This window comes from Choloepus didactylus, chromosome 6, assembly GCF_015220235.1.
Source record: "Choloepus didactylus isolate mChoDid1 chromosome 6, mChoDid1.pri, whole genome shotgun sequence".
Taxonomy (NCBI): domain Eukaryota; kingdom Metazoa; phylum Chordata; class Mammalia; order Pilosa; family Megalonychidae; genus Choloepus; species Choloepus didactylus.
The window spans coordinates 86707713-86726517 of record NC_051312.1 but is presented as its reverse complement, the minus strand read 5'-3'; the positions used below and the strand labels follow the sequence as shown (position 1 = coordinate 86726517).

The 18805-nt window shown below is 37.4% G+C and overlaps 1 protein-coding gene across 1 annotated transcript in view; it reads left to right on the top strand.

The window, feature by feature from the left end:
* The window catches only part of FCHSD2 (FCH and double SH3 domains 2), a 442594-nt gene that overhangs the window by 287927 nt on the left and 135862 nt on the right, over positions 1-18805 (top strand). The gene's annotated exons all lie outside the window — the stretch shown is intronic.

Below are 18805 nucleotides of genomic sequence, written 5' to 3'. Positions count from 1 at the left end.
GTTGTTTCCAGCTTTTGACTATTGTGAGTAATGCCACTATAAACACTGATGTGCAAGTTATCTGTTTGCAACCCTGTGTTAGTTCTCTTTGGGTCTATACCTAGAAGTGGGATTGCAAGGTCAAATGGTAGGATGGTTTGGCAATTTGAGGCCCCTTTCACTTCCAAATAAATTTGATAACTAGCATTTCCAAATCTGCAAAGTTGGTTGTTGGAATCTGGATTGGGATTGCATTGATTCTGCGTATCAGTTTGAGTAGAATTGACTTCTTAACAATATTTAGTCTTTCTGTCCATAAGTATGGAATATTTTTCTACCTATTTAGGTCCTTTTTTATTTCTTTTAGTAAAATTTTGTAATTTTCTGTGTAGAGGTCTTTTATACCCTTGATTAAGTTTATTCCTCGGTACTTGATTTCTAAGTTGCCATTGTGCTTGCCTGTTCAGGTAGGTCATTACTGGTGTATAGAAACATTACCAACTTATGTTCATTAATCTTATATCCTGCCACCCTGCTGTATTTGTTTATTAGCTAAAGTAGCTTTGTGGTTGAATTCTCAGGACTTTTCAAATGTTACAGCGTATCATTTACAAATAATGACAGTTTTACTTCTTCCTTTCCAATTTGGATACCTTTTATATCTTTATCTTGGTGAATTGCTGTGGCTAGAACTTCTTACACAATGTTAAATAATAGAGGTGACAGTGGGTATTCTTGTCTCATTACCGATCTTAGGGAGAAGACTCAGAGCCTCTCACCGTTGAGTACTATGCTGGTTGTGGGTTTTTCATATATGCCCTTTATATTGAGGAAGGTTCCCTCAATTCCTACATTCTGAAGTGTTTTTATCAAAAAGGGATGTTGAATTTTGTCAAATGCTTTTTCATTGTCTATCAAGATGATCATTTGATTTTTCCCTTTTGATTTGTTAATGTGTTGAATTACATTGATTTTCTTATGTTAAACCACCCTTGCATACCAGGAATGAACCCCAGTTTGTCATGGTGTATAATTCTTTTATTGTGCTTTTGGATTCAATTTGCAAGTATTTTGTTGAGAATTTTTGCATCTATGTTCATTAGGGAGATTGGCTTGTAGTTTTCCTTTTTTATAGTGTCTTTATCTGGTTTTGGTATCAGAGTGATATTAGCTTCATAAAATGAGTTAGGTAGTGTTCCTTTTTTTTCAGTTTTTTGGAAGAGTTTGAGCAGGAATGATGTCAATTCTTGTTGGAAACTTTGGCAAAATTCCCCTGTGAAGCCGTCTGGCCCTGGGCTTTTATTTGTAGGTATATTTTTGATGACTGATTGGATCTCTTGGCTTGTGATTGATTTGTTGAGGTCTTTTATTTCTTCTTGGGTCATTCTAGGTTGTTCATGTGTTTCTAGGAAATTGTCCATTTCCTCTAAATTGTCTAGCTTGTTGGCATACAGTTATTCATAGTATTCTCTTATGATTTTTTTAATTTCCCAGAAGTTTTCATATGTTGTGTTCTCATTTTCATTCATCTCTAGATATTTAGCAATTTCTCTTGCAATTTCATCTTTAACTCATGGATTGTTTAGGAATGTGTTGTTTAAATTCCAGATTTTTGTGAATGTTCTAGATCTTTGATGGTTATTAACTTCTAGTTGTATCCGTTTTGTTCAGAGGATGTGCTTTGAATTATTTCAGTCTTTTTAAATTTGTTGAGGTTTGTTTTATGGCCCAGCATATGATCTATTCTGGATAAAGTTCCGTGAGCACTAGAAAAGAATGTATATCCTGATGGTTTAAGTTGTAATATTCTATATATGTCTGTTAGGTCAAATTCATTTATCACATTGTTCAGGTTTTCAGTTTTCTTATTTATCCTCTGTCTGGTTGATCTATCTATAGGAGAGTGTAATGTGTTGAAATTTCCCATGATTATTGTGGAAACATCTATTACTTCCTTCAGTTTTGCCAATGTTTGTCTCCTGTACTTCAGGGCACCTTGATTGACTGCATAGACATTTATGATTGTTCTTGTAAAGAATTCTTCTTTGACAATTTTTCTCTTTCACAATTTTAAATATGTCTACCACTGCCTTCTCACCTCATTGGTGGCAACTGAGTAGTCACTACTTAATCTTACATTGTTTCCCTTGTATGTTGTGAATCGTTTCTCTTGTGTTGCTTTCAGAACTTTCTCCTTCTCTTCAGCGTTTGATAATCTGATCAGAATATATCTCGGAGTGGGTTTATTTGGATTTATTCTATTTGGAGTTCATTGTGCATCTATGATTTGTGTATTTATGTCATTTAGAAGGGTTGGGAAGTTTTCCCCAACAATGTCTTTGAGTACTTTCCTAGCCCGTTACTCTTCTGCTTCTGGAGCACCAATGATTCTTATATTTGTGCACTTCATGTTGTCCATCATATCTCTGAGATCTACTTCGAATTTTTCAATTTTTTTCACCATTTATTCTTTTGTGCTTTCACTTTCTTTCATGCTATCTTCTAAAGTTCGCTAATTCTTTCCTCTACTTCTTCAGATCTGGTCTTATGTGGCTCAAGAATCTTTTTAATTTCATCAACAGTATCTTTTATTTCCATAAGATCCACTATTTTTTTTTTTTATTTACTCTTGGAAATTCTTTATTCTCTTCTAGGGTCGTCTTCATATCCTTATATCCTGAGCCATGATATTGATGTTGGTTAGTACTTCTTTGATTAATTGCTCCAAATTCTGTGTCTCCTCTGGCTTTTTAATATGGGCATTTGGATCATCCATATCTTCTGGTTTCTTCATATGCATTACAATTTTCTGTTGTTCTTGGCCTCTTGGCATTTACTTATCTTGATAAGGTTCTTTTAAGAAATGTAGACTTATTTGAACACTTACCTATAATTTGACAGAGCTACAGCTTGGTGGACTGCACTTCCCTTGAGCTATCAGCAAGGCGCTCCTGAGCCACCTCTTACCCTCAAGCCAGTTCTCCCCAACTTCGTCTGCACTAAGTGGGGGTCCAAACCCTGTGGAAGTCCTGTCAGTGCACCAATTTTCCATGTGCAGTGGGAACCGCCAGCCCTGTGGGTGAGGGGCATGCCCTATACAGTTTGGCAGGAAGACTGCTTCAGGACACAGTGATCCCAGCCCTTCTTGAGGCTGCAGGTGGAGTACCCTGGGGCTGCAGACCTGTGCATCTCCCCCTCCAGTTCAAATGCCCCACAGTGTCTCTCTGTGGGGCACCCTTGGGTCCCTGGGATTGGGAGAGGATTCCTGGCACTTCCATGCGGCACCCCTGTCTCTCGGCTATGCATACCGCAGGCTCCCATGGAGGAAGGGTGGATGCCATTGCAAGCTTGCCGAATTCTGATTCCCTTAAGGAGGCTTTCGGCTGTGGTGCTGTGCAGGGGTGTCTCCCAGCCAGCTGCAAAGATGGCTGCACGGGCGTGGAGCTACCCTCTTCCACTCTTCTCTGCCTGCTGCAATGGCCTGTCCCTGGCATGGGAGTTCTTGGCCACGGTTCCACTCATCTGTGGCTCGGCTGCCCATTCCCCTGTGGCTATCTAGGCCAGACCCTCACCTGTTCATCTGTGGCTTGGCTTCCTGCTCCCCAGCAGCTTTCTAGGCCAGACATTCCCTCCTTTGTCTGCCTGCTGATATTTCTTCTCTTTTTTCGATTGCAGGGTCTATCTCCAATCTATATCCTCCTCAAGAGTTTCAAACAATTCATTATTGTCCTTTATTTGTTGAATCTCTGGAAAGAAGTTTTCAGTAGCTGTTTACGTCGCCATGTTGATAATATCACCTCCCTAGTAATGCTTTTGTAGCCACAACCTAGGCAGTCAGGTAGAGCTATTTCAGCTGTTACTTAAGGACAGGAAGAGCATTTTCAGAGTTGGTTTTGGCACAAAAGTAAATTTACATCTCCTGTTATTCAGCACAGTTGTTGAAATCTTTGCCCGTTTCCAGTCCTGATTCCCAGTAGGTTGTAAGACTCCAGCCCCCAAGCCCTGCCATGGCTTTTTTCTCATTTTCTGGCCCACAGAGATTTGTCTGTTGTTTTTAAGCCAGTCTATGTATTTTAAAAATAGTTTTTAAAAATATTTAATCTATGGTTTGTTTATTTGTAATCTGAGGAGAAAGGTTTCAGCACACCTTTACTCCTTCATCTTGACCAGGAGATCCCATCTGCTTTCCTAGCAACTTAAACCCTCCTGAACAGAACTAGATACCCAGAGGGAATCCCCTCAAAGACAAAATTTAAATAACTTTTCCACACTTTTATCCCATAGGAAAACCCTTAACTGTCTTTCAGAGCTTGTTGAGTCAATTTCCATGGTGTTTTCCATGTCAGATTTTTAATCATTAGACCTCAATAAATTAACCATGTCTGTAAGAAATCCCAATAGTGTGATAGCTAACATAAGAAGGGAGAAGTCAGAATTATTTGTGTATGTTAGCCTAACACAGTAATTATTGATCCAATAATAATGTATTTCTTTCAGAAATAACTAATAATAGTATGATGTGATAAGTACCCTAACAGAGGTATGATCTGATTACTAGATGTTTAGATTAGAAAATAGTTAATTCTAACTCAGACCGTAGAGTTGGCAGATTTTAGAATGGACGTCTAAGCAAGATTTTGAAGGATGGTTAAAAGTTTCCCAAGTAAAGAAGGATTGATGGGTATACCAGACATAGATAATAAGTTTAGAAACTCAGAGGCATGAGAGGAAATGGTATATTGGGGAACAATTAAAAGCACATATAATAAGAGCCTTGATTTTCAGTGTGAAAAAAGCGATGGGAAAGCTTTTAGGAGTGTCTTCCTAGCATGACCCACCCCAACCTCATCTAGATTACTGAGCACTGTTAGTTAAGGAAATGTCCCATCCTTGACTGTGTTGGTGTTGAGGAGTGGGTGTGGATGAAGGCTTGAAAATACTGGATTAGGGCAGATGTGGCAAGAGATATCGCTGAAAAGGTAATTTGGAACCAATTTGTGAAGAGGCTTATCTTCATTGCTAAGTAGTTTGATCTTTATTTTGATGAAAATTAAGGGCCAGCAGAGGACAGTGATTCTGGAGAGTGGGGAGAGTCTAGTAGAAGAGAGACTAATATATTGCACTAAGGCTAGCAAGGGATGAATAGTATCTGAAGGGTTAAAGAGACAGATTGAACCTCAGAGCATTTCTGAAGTAGAATTGATAGTTACCAAGAATAAGTTATATTATATATACTACCCTTAATTTATAAAACAAGTAAAGGTATAGTAATAAAAACATTAGTATTTTACACAGCAATTTAAACTTCTCTACAGGTGTTTAGCATATATCTTGAATCCTCTGAGATTGGTATTACCATGCTCATTTAACATAGAAGAAATCTTTTAACTATACTGTACTCTTTATCTTGTATTAATTTCATAAGAAATGAATTGAAATTTATAAACTACCTTGGACACAAAGAGATAACCTTTCATTTTCCTCTTCATTCACTCATATGAGTATTATATTCCCCAGGATGAGGAATAAATAAGATGTTCTTATGCTTAGATTGAAAGTGATAGAAATAAAAATTTAATAAGAATGATGGCTCTAGGACATGTGTTCTTGTGTTCTAAGTACCAGAAGAGCTCACATCTACCAATTTTATACCATGTGCCTTTCTGTTACAAAGCACTTCTTATGCTGCTCTTGTTATACAGCTAAAAGCAACAGTGGTTGTAGTCTAGCACTATTATTACTTGGTATTTTGGTGTGGGGGAAAGTCCATCTTTCCCACATGTCAAAATGTAACTGTATATATTCCCAAGGATATTTGGGGATAATTCATAATGACAAACTGTAAATGCTAAGGTGCTGTCTGTATCTTTCATCCCCTAAGGGAAAGAGCTGGCCCTGGAAGCTTTTGTTAAAATTTAATTATTTATAAAGCTCACTTTTCTCCTTAATATTTTATGAAATGTTTTGTTTATGTAACTGAAACATATGTTGTCACAGATATTTTCTCTAGGATAGTAACTTCAAAGATAACTCTCTTGGCTTTTACAGTTTGTTTATGTGTATTTGATTTAAGGAAATTCCTACTGATTAATAACATGGGTGTTTTAACAATTCAGAAAATGACATAGTCTAGGTTTCTGTATTTCTTTGGAAATTAAATTATTTAGTGTTGACATTCTTAATACCCTGAAGATTAATCAAAAAATTAAATTCATACTTCTTTAATAACTAAAGTACTTGAAAGTGAAATATCATTTATCTCTAAAGGTTTTTGTTCAGTCAAAAAAAAGTTTTAACTTCAAAAATATCTTTTGGACATATTTCTCCACATGAATTTGGATGCAGAATCATTTAGTATCTGTTCTAAGAAATGAATAGATTCGAAAGTTGTTAAATGTTTTAATAATAGGAAAAATAGAAGGGAAGTTGATCAAGACCATAACATTCTACTTGGGGATTAGAATTTTTGATACCACTTATAACTTTCCCAAAGCGTAAAGGGGAAATAATTCAGTATTTCAAACACTACCAAGGGTTCTGTAATGCTAAATCTTTTACACAGGAGTTTTACAGGCTGGAGCTGACCTAGTAGAATCTTTTTTTTCTTGCTTCCCCCATAAAAGTAAAAAAGGATTTTGGGGATCCAAGATGGTGGATTAGGAGAGATGGAACAAAATACTCCTCTGTGAAAAACACTAGTTAACAGACAGAAAGTGCTCCAGAATAGCAGTTCCAGGGTTCTACTGGCTGGACAGGGTATGCTACATCCACAGGGACTGTGCACTTGGTGAAACCAAGTGACTGCTTTCGGAATCAAGTGAGTGTTTGAGCTGCTGGAGAAATGGCGCTCTGTGGCTGCGGTGGGGAGAAACCCAGGGTTGGCGTTTGGGGGAGGGTTAGTTTGAAAACCCAGAGGACGGCTGTGGATCCAGCAGCAAGAGCCACACAGTCGAGCGTGGTGGGGAATGCCTTCCACGCCCCGGGCACCCACCTCAGTATCTGGCATGGGTGATAGCCTTTTGCAGACTTGCAGCTAATTGTCCCAGAGACAGGAGTGGGCTGCAGTAGGACTGCAGAAGTGGGAAGTTACCATGCCTGGTATAGCCATCTTTTCAACAGGCTGGGAGACACTCCGCAGCATTGCGGCTGTGAGCTCCCCGTGGGGATTCAGCTTGCCTGTGATGTTGTGCAGTCTGCCTCCGCAGAGGACCACAGAGTGCACAGCTTAGAGGTGGGGTCCCGCACGGAAGTGCAGAGAGCCCTACACCAGTCCCAGGGACTTGTGGGCTCATGGCAGAAAGGGACTGTGGGGAATCTGAGCTGAAGGGTTGGACTCATGCAACAGCCCCAGGGTATTACAGATGCAGCCCCGGGAATGGCTGGGAATTCTGGGTCTTAAAGCTTACTTCCCTGCCTAACTTCATAGGGCACACTCCCCACTCTCAGGGCCAACAGTCCCCACTGCAAACAGAAAATTGGTGCACTCATTGGACCTCCACGAGGTTTGGACCCCCCTCGCTGCATAGACGAAGTTGAGGGGGACAGCTTGAGGGTAATAGGTGGCCTGGGGGCGCCATCTGCTGGTAGGTCAGGGAAAGTGTACTCCACCAAGTTGTAGCTCTGTCAAATTATAGATAATTGTTCAAATAAGCTTGCAAATCCTAAAAGAACTCTATCAAGATAAGCAAATGCCAAGAGGACAAAAACAACAAAATTTTAAAGTATATAAAGGAACCAGAAGGTATGGATAACCCACATGCCCAAGTCGAAAAACCAGAGGAGACACACAACCTGGAGCAATTAATATAAGAAGTAATCACAAACAACAAGATTGAGACTCAGGATATAAAGCATATCAAGAAGACCTAGAAGAGCATGCAGAACAATTTACAAGAGTAAATAAAAATATAGATGAGCTTATGGAAATAAAAGAAACTGTTGATCAAACTTAAAAGATCCTGGAAACACATAGCAGCAGATTAGATGAATTCAAAGAACGAGTAAGCAAACTGGAAGAAAATGTTTTGGAGATGAAAGTACAAAAGAATGAATGGATAAAAAAATCAGAAAATTTGAAATGGATCTCAAGGATATGATGGACAGCATGTAATGCACAAATATAAGAATCATTTGTGTTCCAGAAGGGGAAGAGATGGGTAAAGGATGAGGAAGAGTGTTCAAGACATTGTTTGGGAAAACTTCCCAACCCTTCTAAACAACATAAATATGCAAATCATAGACACCCAATGAACTCCAAACAGAATAAATCCAAATAACCCACTCTGAGACATATTCTGAACACACTGTCAAATGCTGAAGAGCAAGTTCTGAGAGCAGCAAGAGAGAAGGAATTCACCACATACAAGGGAAACAACATAAGACTAAGTAATAACTACTCAGCAGCCACCATGGAGACAAGAAGGCAGTGGTAGACATATTTCAAATTCTGAAAGAGAACAATTGCCAGTCAAGAATTCTTTATCCAGCAAAGCTCTCCTTCAAATTTAAGGGAGAGCTTAAAATCTTCACAGACAAACAAATGCTGAGAAAATTTGCTAACAAGAGACCTGCCCTACACGAGATACTAAAAGGAACCCTACCAGCAGAGAAAAAAGAAGAAAGGAGAGAGAGGTATGGAGAAGGGCTCAGAACTAAAGAGTTTTAGTAAGGGTACATTAAAGGAAACAAAGATAGAGGGAAAAAATATATCTGACAAATAAAAACCAAAGGATATGATGGGTGATTCAAGAAATGCCTTCACAGTAATGACATTGAATGTGAGTGGATTAAACTCCTCAATTAAAAGATATAGATTGGCAGAATGGATTAAAAAATATGAACCATCAATATGTTGCTTACAAGAGATTCATCTTAGACCCAGAGACGCAAAGAAATTGAAAGTGAAAGGATGGAAAAAAATGTTACATGCAAGCTACAGCCAAAAGAAAGCAGGAGTAGCTATATTCATCTCAGATAAAAATAGACTTTAAATGCAAGGATCTTAGAAGAGACAAAGAAGGTCACTATATACTAATAAAAGGGAAAATTCAACAAGAAGTAATAATCATAAATGTCTGTGCACCCAATCAAGGGGCACCAAAGTACATGAGATAAACACTGACAAAACTGAAGGAAGCAATAGATGTTTCCACGATAATTGTGGGGGACTTCAATACATCACTCTCTCCTACAGATAGATCAACCAGATAGGTCCATAAGGAAATTGAAAGCCTAAACAATGTGATAAATGGATTTGACTTAACAGACATATATAGAACATTACATTCTAAATCACCAGGATACACATTCTTCTCTAATGCTCACAGAACTTTATCCAGAATAGATCATATACTGGACCATAAAACAAGCCTCAATAAATTTACAAAGATTGAAATTATTCAAAGCACATTCTCTGATCACAATGGAATACAATTAGAAGTCAATAACCATCAAAGATTTAGAAAATTCACAAATATCTGGAGGGTAAACAACACACTCCTAAACAATCACTGGGTTTAAGAAGAAATACAAGAAAAATTGCTAAATACCTAGAGATGAGTGAAAACGAGAGCACAACATATTAAAACTTATGGGATGCAGCAAAGGCAGTATTGAGGGGGAAATTTATAGCTCTAAATGCATACATTAAAAGGAAGAAAGAGCTAAAACCAAAGAACTAATGGAACAACTGAAGAAGCTAGAAAATTAACAGCAAACTAATCCTATGCCAAGTAGAAGAAAAGAAATAACAAGGATTAAAGCAGAAATAAATGACATAGAGAACAACAACAACAACAAAACAATAACGAGAATAAATAAAACCAAAAGTTGCTTCTTTGAGAAGATCAACAAGATTGACACACCCTAGCTAGACTGGCAAAAATCAAAAAGAGAGAAGACCCAAATAAACAGGATAATAAATGAGAGAGGTGACATTACTGCAGATTCGAAGAAATTTTAAAAATTATAAGAGGATACCATGAACAACTGTATGCCAACAAACTAGATAATATAGAGGAAATGGATAATTTCCCAGAAACACATGAATAACCTCAACTGACCAGAGAAGAAATAGAAGACCTCAGCAAACCAGTCCCAAGCAAAAAGATCCAATGAGTCATCAAAAAGCTTCCCACAAATAAATGCCCAGGGCCAGATGGCTTCACAGGGGAATTCTACGAAACTTTCCAAAAAGAACTGACACAAATCTTACTTAAACTCTTTCAAAACACTGAAGAAAGTGAAACACTGACTAACTCATTTTATGAAGCTTACATCACTCTAATACCAAAACCAGGTAAAGATGCTACAAGAAAGGAAAACTACAGACCAATCACCCTCATGAATATAGATGCAAAAATTCTCAACAAAATACTTGCAAATCGAATCCAAAGGCACATTAAAAAAAATCATACGCTATGACCAAGTGGTGTTCATTCCGGGCATGCAAGGGTGGTTCAACATAAGAAAATCAATCAATGTAATACAACACATTAACAAATGAAAATGGAAAAATCAAATGATCGTCTCAATAGATGCTAAAAAAAGCATTTCACAAAACCCAGCATCCATTTTTAATAAAAACACTTCAAAAGGTAGGAAATGAAAGAAACTTCCTGAATATGATAAAGGGCATATATGAAAAACCCACAGCCAGTGTAGTACTCAATGGTGAAGACTGAAAGCCTTCCCTCTAAGATCAGGAAAGAGCAAGGATGCCCACTGTCACCACTGTTATTCAACATTGTGCTTGAAGTGTTAGCCAGAGCAACCTGGGAAGACAAAGAAATAAAAGGCATCCAAATTGGAAAGGAAGAAGTAAAACTGTCATTATTTGCAGATGATATGATCTTATATCTAGAAAATACTGAGAAGTCGATGCCAGAGCTACTTGAGCTAATAAGCAAATTTATTAAAGTAGCAGGATACAAGATTAATGCACATAAGTCAGTAATGTTCCTATACACCAGAAATGACCTAACTGAAGGGAGACTCAGGTAAATGATTCCATTCTCAGTAGCAACTAAAAAAATCAGGTACCTAGGAATAAACTTAACCAAGGATGTAAAAGACCTATACATAGAAAACTACATAACTTCACTAAAAGAAATAGAAGGGGACCTAAAAAGATGGAAAAATATTCTGTGTTCATGGATAGAAGGCTAAATGTCATTAAGATGTCAATTCTACCCAAACTCATCTACAGATTCAATGCAATTCCAATCAAAATTCTGACAACCTATGTTGCAGACTTGGATAAGCTAGTTATCAAATTCATTTGGAAGGGAAAGATGCCTCAAATTGCTAAAAACATTCTAAAAGAGAAAAATGAAGCGGGAGGACTAGCATTCTCTGACTTCGAAGCTTATTATAAAGCCACAGTGGTCAAAACAGCATGGTACTGGCAGAAACATAGACATCTTGATCAATGGAGTCAAATTGAGAATTCGAAGAGACACTCCCAGATCTATGGTTGACTGATATTTGATAAGGCCCCCAAAGCCACTGAACTGGGTCGTAACAGTCTCTTCAACAAATGGAGCTGGGATAGCTGGATATCCGCATTCCAAAAGAATGAAAGAGGATCCCTACCTCACACCCTACCCTAAAAATTAACTCAAAATGGATAAAAGACCTCAATATAAGAGATAGTACCATAAAACTCCTAGAAGGTAATGTGGGGAAACAGCTTCAAGATCTAGTAATAGGAGGTAACTTCTTAGACCTTACTCCCAAAGCAAAAGCCACAAAAGAAAAAATAAATAAATGGGAACTCCTCAAACTTAAAAGCCTCAGTACCTCAAAGGAATTTGTCAAAAAGGTGAAGAGGCAACCAACTCAATGGAAAAAAATATTTGGAAAGCACGTATCTGAGAAAAGACTGATATCTTGCATATATAAAGAAATCCTATAACTCAACAAGTAAAAGGGCACCTGCATTTCACAATTTTCATTACCTGATTTTTACCTCCTTTTCATGAAAATATTTCAGATTTTGATGATCAAATTGAACATTATTCTCTTTTAGAAGCCCTGTCCTAATATGAAACCTTATTTAATGACTGCCCAAAAAGATGATTAATTCTCCATGCAGCTATGAGCTCCTCCTGAAACAGGGCTCATGGGTTAACTTTTTTATATTCATAATACCTAGCACTTAGGTGGCAGTCAATATGTAGTTGATATATGAATGAATATTATGTCCTAAGCAACTTAGTTAGTCTTGGTAAGTTGTCCCTTGAATTTTCATAGCTCTTCTTCCTTTCCAGGGTCTCCTTTCATGCTCGCCATTTTATATTCGTTCATTCAACAAATATTTATTAAACATTAACATTGTGCCATGCAAGCACCGTTTCAAGTACAAGGGATAGACTAGTGAACAAAATGGATATTGCACCCAGATGTCATAAATGTAGTTTACATCTACTGGGGTCAAAAGTTAAACAAGCCATAACAAGTTCATTGACCATTATAATGGAGAAATGCAGGATGATGTGGGAGTGGAATAGGGGAATTTGAGATAATTTAGGGGGTCAATTACCTGTAAGAGTGAATGAGGATTAGTTGGGCAAAAACCTCCTACACTAACCTGTCTTATGATTCTTCTTTCCACTTGCTAAAACCCATTGGGCTTCAAAACTTTGAAATGCCATTCCTTCTGCCTTAGAATTCTCTTTCCCCTCCTTTTTAGACTGGCTAATTTTCTTTGTTTATCAGGTCTCAATTAAAATATCACTTCCTCTGGGAAGTCTTCCCTGACTCCAACAGGTTAAGTAACCTTGGTATGTGCTTCCATAGTACCTTGTATATCTCTTATTACAGTACTTACCACACTTTATTGTTGAGTACATTTAACTATCTGCCGCCTGCCCCCCACAATATACTCTGTACTCCATGACAGCAAGGACCCTGTCTTTCTTGCTTACCTTTGTATGTCCACCATTTGTTACACATTACCTGCCTCACGGTGAGGTATTTAATAAATATTGGTTTAATGGGTAAATTCATGGATTAAATATTAGTTAGCAATATTATGTATTATAGCAATATTATATAATGTTATAATAGAAGGAAGCATAATTATACTGATCTGGAAGAGTACCTAACCTGGATGGGGATACAGAATGGAAAGACTTCTTAAGAGATGATTGATAGATCAGTTTTAAATGATGAAATTGAAAGTTGATGAAATTGAAGTTGAAATTAACATGGTGAAAATCAGAGAAGAGGGTAAGGATTGGGAGGCAATCCAGGCAAAGGCAAAAAATGGTGGGTTTTGAAGCTAGAACCAGATTATGAGCAATTTAAAAAGGTATGATAAGGGAGTTGTACCTTATTCTTTAAACAGCTGAGAAACATTAAGCTTTTTTAAGCAGAAGAGTGATGTGGTTGTTTAGAAAATGTGTTGGACAGAGACTGTAAACAAAACCAAGATGAGGATCCTATCATAATCCATGTAATGGAGTAGAAAGGATCTTAGATGAGTTGGGGGAAATGGAGTGGAGTGAACAAAACCAAGAGTCATTTCAGAGGTAGAATTGACAGGATTTAGTGACCACTTGGAAATTTAAAAAAAAAGAGAGAGAGAGAAGAAAGAAATAAAGATGACTGTGTTTTTTAGCTTGAGTATTAATGGGTGGTGATTCTAGTCACTGAGATAGCTAACCCAAGAAGAAGACACATGAATGAGATGGGAGGGTGGAAACTGGTTCGGCTTTGAATACACAGAACTTGAGACAACTATAGACACCAAGTAGAGATGTTCTGTGCTACACAATACATCACAATAAAATAAGCAGCTAGTTATTTCATTTTGATAGTCTCAAAAGATGATATAGCTATGAGAGTAGATAAAATTCCATAGAATGAAAGTGTAAAATTAGAACAGAGAATGACCAAAGAAAGCAAGTATAGGAAGAGAAACGAGGGAAGGAGACTGAGAAGGAACAGACTGAAAAGTAGAATGGGAAGTCATAAGAAAATGGTTTCTTACAATTTAAGAAGAGGATTTCAAGAAAATCTTCCTTAAGATAATTTGTTAATGGGGTCAAATGCCACTAAGAGCTAAAACAGAATGAAAATAAAAGTGGCCATTGAATTTGGTAAAGAATCAGTTATGGGTGATTCTTCAAAGAAATTTCAGGAGAATGGCAAGGAGGAGTAATAGAATGCTGTTGAATGGTAAGGAGTGAATGGAAGTACAAAATGGTAAGGCAACAATGTGGAACTGCTCTTTAAGGACTTTGGTGGTGAAAGAAGGAATGAGAAAGTGGTACCAGGATGCAACAAGAGTCAGGATTGACAGAAGGTATTTAGAATAGAAAAGGCTAACATTTTATAGGCTGAAGGGAAGGGAGCCAGTGGAAGATATTGATGACATTGAAAATATAACATCTCCAGGACTTCCATTTCCATCAAAATAGCAGATTTGATATCCTAAAAACATTCTTCTGCTAGGAAACATTTTTAAATGCTGGATAAAATATTGTAAATCCTTAAAGATCTATGGCTAATATGGTCCTGCAACTTGGTTATTGTGTATATACTTGGAAGAATTGAAAAGAGGGACATGAAGGGACATTTGCACAGTGAAGTTTATGGTGCCAGTATTCATGATTTGCAGTGGATGGAGGTGACATAAGGGTACATCGAATGGATGGAATGGTGATCTGTGAATGGAATATTGAACTTCTACAAGAAGGAGTGAAATCGTGAGGTGAATGGACATTGAGGACAGTATGTTGAGTGAAATAAACCAGAAATGAAAAGAAAAATATTATAATGCTTCACTAATATGGACTAAATATAATGTGTAAACCCTAAGAATTGAGTCTGAGAACATAGGTTATCAGGAGAAGGCTTATTGTAAGGGTTCCTAGACAGTAAGCAATTAACAGCATTCCTGAACTGTAATGGTTATTTCTAAACTCGCAGATGCTGAGCTGTTTGTGTGTAACTTGGCCGGTCCCTGGAACTTTGGGTATATATATATGACACCTGAGACTCAGAGCCAGAGTCCAGCAGCTATGAATGTCAACATTACCCCATACAGCAAATGTTAGAGTCTGAAAAAAGAGTTCAGACTTCAATTAGAGATATAAACAAAATGGACTTGGTTAGGACTAAGGTAAATCAGACAGAAGGGTAAAGGATGATATTGACAGCATTTTTGAAGCTTCAGCTTCTGTGTGGGACCAAAGAAAGATGTTTATTAGGTACAAGATCTATATTTTTTGTAACACATTATATAATTTGACTTGTGTGTCAGTTTATTCAAACAACATAATTATATGGAGCATTGATTAGGGAGTGATGTCTGGTTGCTTTGTGCAGGTTAGTGTGAAGCCCCAGTATATCCCAGAACAATTCTGACAGAGAATGAAGATGTACTTGCAAAGCCCTCTTGAGGGACTGTGGGAATATGTAAATTTCCCCACCTAGGGAATTAATGATATTCTCCCAAGCATTGGGGCTACCAAGTTGGAAGGCTGAGCCCTTGACCTTGGGGCTTCCCTTATGAAGTTTGTTACTGCAAGGGAGAGGCTAAGCCTACTTAAATGGTACCTAAGAGTCTAAGAGTCACCCCCAGAGAACCTCTTTTGTTGCTCAGATGTGGCCTCTCTCTCTAAACCAACTCTGCAGGTAAACTCACTGTCCTCCCCCACGTGGGATGTGACTCCCAGGGGTGTGGAACTCCCTGGAAATGTGGTACGTGACTCATGGTGATGAGCCTGGCCCTGGCATTGAGGGATTGAGAAAACCTTCTTGGACCAAAAGGGGGAAGCGAAATGAAACAAAATAAAGTTTCAGTGGCTGAGAGATCTGAAATAGAGTCGAGAGGTCATTCTGGAGGTTACTCTTACGCATTGTATAGATATCCCTTTTTAGTTTTTAGTGTATTAGAATAGCCTTGATTCTTGAAGACAATTGTATAACTATATAGCTTACACTGTGTGACTATGTGATTATGAAAACTTTGTGGCTCCCACTCACTTTATACAGTGTATGGACAGATGAATAGAAAAATGAGGACAAAACATAAATGAATAATAGGGAGGGATGGGGGTATGGGATGTTTTGGGTGTTCTTTTCCACTTTTATGCTTATTGTTTTTTGTATATGGTAATGAAAATGTTCAAAAATTGAATGGGGTGATGAATGCACAACTATATAATGGTGCTGTGAACAATTGATTGTACACCAGGGATGATTGTATGGTATGTAAATATATCTCCATAAAATTGAATTTAAAAAAAAAATCTATGGCTAAACTTATAATAAAGTAAGAGACCCAGAAGCCAAAACATGAATTGGGAGTATGAATCTAGAAAAATAAGTGAGTACTGAAGTTTGTAAGATTGTAGCGCATGCTCCCAGTGCAGGTCCCTAGTCCCAGAGGGAGCAGAGCGTATCTTAGATGCAGATGAAGGTGTTTGTATGTCTGTTCCAACCCATCTTGTAGCACCTGAAGGACTGACACAATGTACTTATCTGTCCCACCTATCCCAGAACTCAGGATGGAGAAGCAGCAGGCATGACCACAAAAGTACTATGAGGGAACGATCAAACTGCAGATGCCTAAGGCACAGATTATGGTTGAGACATACAAATGAGTGCCCTGGTGCCCAGGAGGAAAGGTTGTGGAGAGTTTTCTTGGGAAAACCGTGCATTGGAGTGCCCTGGGGAATTTGAAAAGCCATGTGAATGCCCAGGGCAAGACACATGATCAGAAAGACCTGAGAAGACACTATGCTTTCACCTGGGGCTGATCTCTAGCCTCAGTGCAATCAGGCTAAATGCTGAAGGAGAGCTTCAGCACAGAGCCAATCTGGAAAGACTAGGAGAGGTACTTTTTTGTTTATTTTTGTTTCTTTAACTTGTGTCCTTCAAGGAAATCTCAGTCATAAAACTAGCTGAAAACTAACTAAGGGAATAGAGATTTCAGTGACTTTACAGGATAAGGAATAAAATCTTTGCAAAAACAGTTTTGAAAAATCACCAAACAAATAGACTGCTATTACCTTCAACAACAACAACAACAACAACAACAACAAAAAACACATCAAATCCTGGGGAAAGGTATCTGATTTCCAGAATTAACACATTAAAATATTCAGATATCCAGATTGCAAGAAGAAATCACAGGGCATACACAGAAACAGTAAAACCTGGTCCATTCAGAGGAACAAAATAAAGTAATAGAAACCATCTATGAGAAAGCCAGGACATTGGAATTGTTACTCAAAGACATTAAGCTGACTATCCTGAATATGTTCAATAAGCTAACAGAACACATGGACAAATAAAGGAAATTGGGCAAATGATGAAAGAACAAAAATGATAATTTCAGTAAAGAGGAAATGTAAAAAAGACTCAAATTCTGGAGCTGAGAAGTACAATGAATAAAATGAAAAAAATCAGTATAGGGGTTCAATGACATATTTAAGCAGCCAGAAGAAAGAATGAGCAAACTTGAATATAGGGCAATTAAAATTATTCAGTCTGAGGAGCAGAAAGAAAGAAGAACTAAGAAAAATGAACAGAGCCTAAGGGACCTGTAAGATACTATGAAGCATAACAACATGCATTTTGGAAATCTCAGAAGGACAAGAAACAGAAGAGTATTTGAATAAACAATGACCCTAAATTTCCCAAATTTGATAAAAGACATGAATATACACATTCAAGAAGCTCAGGGAACTCCAAATACAACAGACTCAATGAAATCCACACCAAAACACATTATAATCCAACTGTCAAGTGACAAACACAAAGAGAATCCTGAAAGCCACAAGAGAGAAGTGACTTCTCACAGACAAGGGATCCTCATTAACTTTAATAGCTTATTTCTCATTAGAAACCATGGAGGCCATAAAGCAATGGAATGACATATTTAAAGTGCTGAAAGAAAGGAACTATGTTCCAAGAAATGTATATCTGCCAAAACTATCCTTCAAAAATGAGGAAGAAATCAAGACATTCCCGGGGGCGGGGGGCACAGCTGAGGGAGTTAGTTGTCACTGCACCATACAAGAAATGCTAAAGAGTGTCCTTCATATGAAAGGAAAGAACACTAGACAGTAACTTGAAGTCATATGAAGAAACTAAGATTCATGGTACAAGTACTACATGGGTAAATATAAATGCCAGTATTGTATTCTTGGTTTATAACTCCACTTTCTATTTCTTACAGGATCTAAAATGCACATGTATAAAAAATAATTATAAATTTATGTTATTGGGCACACAAAGAATAAAGAGCTGATACGCAACATGAATAATATAAAGGGGGGACCTGGAGAGATAAAGGATCAGAGATTATGTAGCATGCTATTGCAGTTAAAATGGTATCAATTCAAACTAGACTGTCGTTGATTTAGGATATTAAATGTAATCCTCATGGTAACCACAAATCAATAATATTTGTGGTTTGTATAATATAAAAAATATACAAAAAGGAAATGATAAAGGATTCAAAATGGTTCCATACAAAAAGATCAATGAGACGCAAAAGCAGTAAGTAATGGCGAAAAGGTGGGACAAAAAAAGCATAAGAATAAAAAACATAAAATGGCAGAAGTCCTTCCTTATCAGGAATTACTTCAAAGGTAAATGGATTAAATTCTCCAGTCAAAAGGTAGAGATAGCAGACTAAATTTTAAAAAGATGATCTAACTATATGCTGTTTGCAAGATTCACCTTACATCTGAAGACACAAATAATTTAAAAGTTAAAGGATGGGGAAAAAATTCCTGGCAAGTAATAACCAAAAGAGAGGTAGGGTAGCTATACTAATATCAGACAAAATAGACTTTAAGTCAAAACT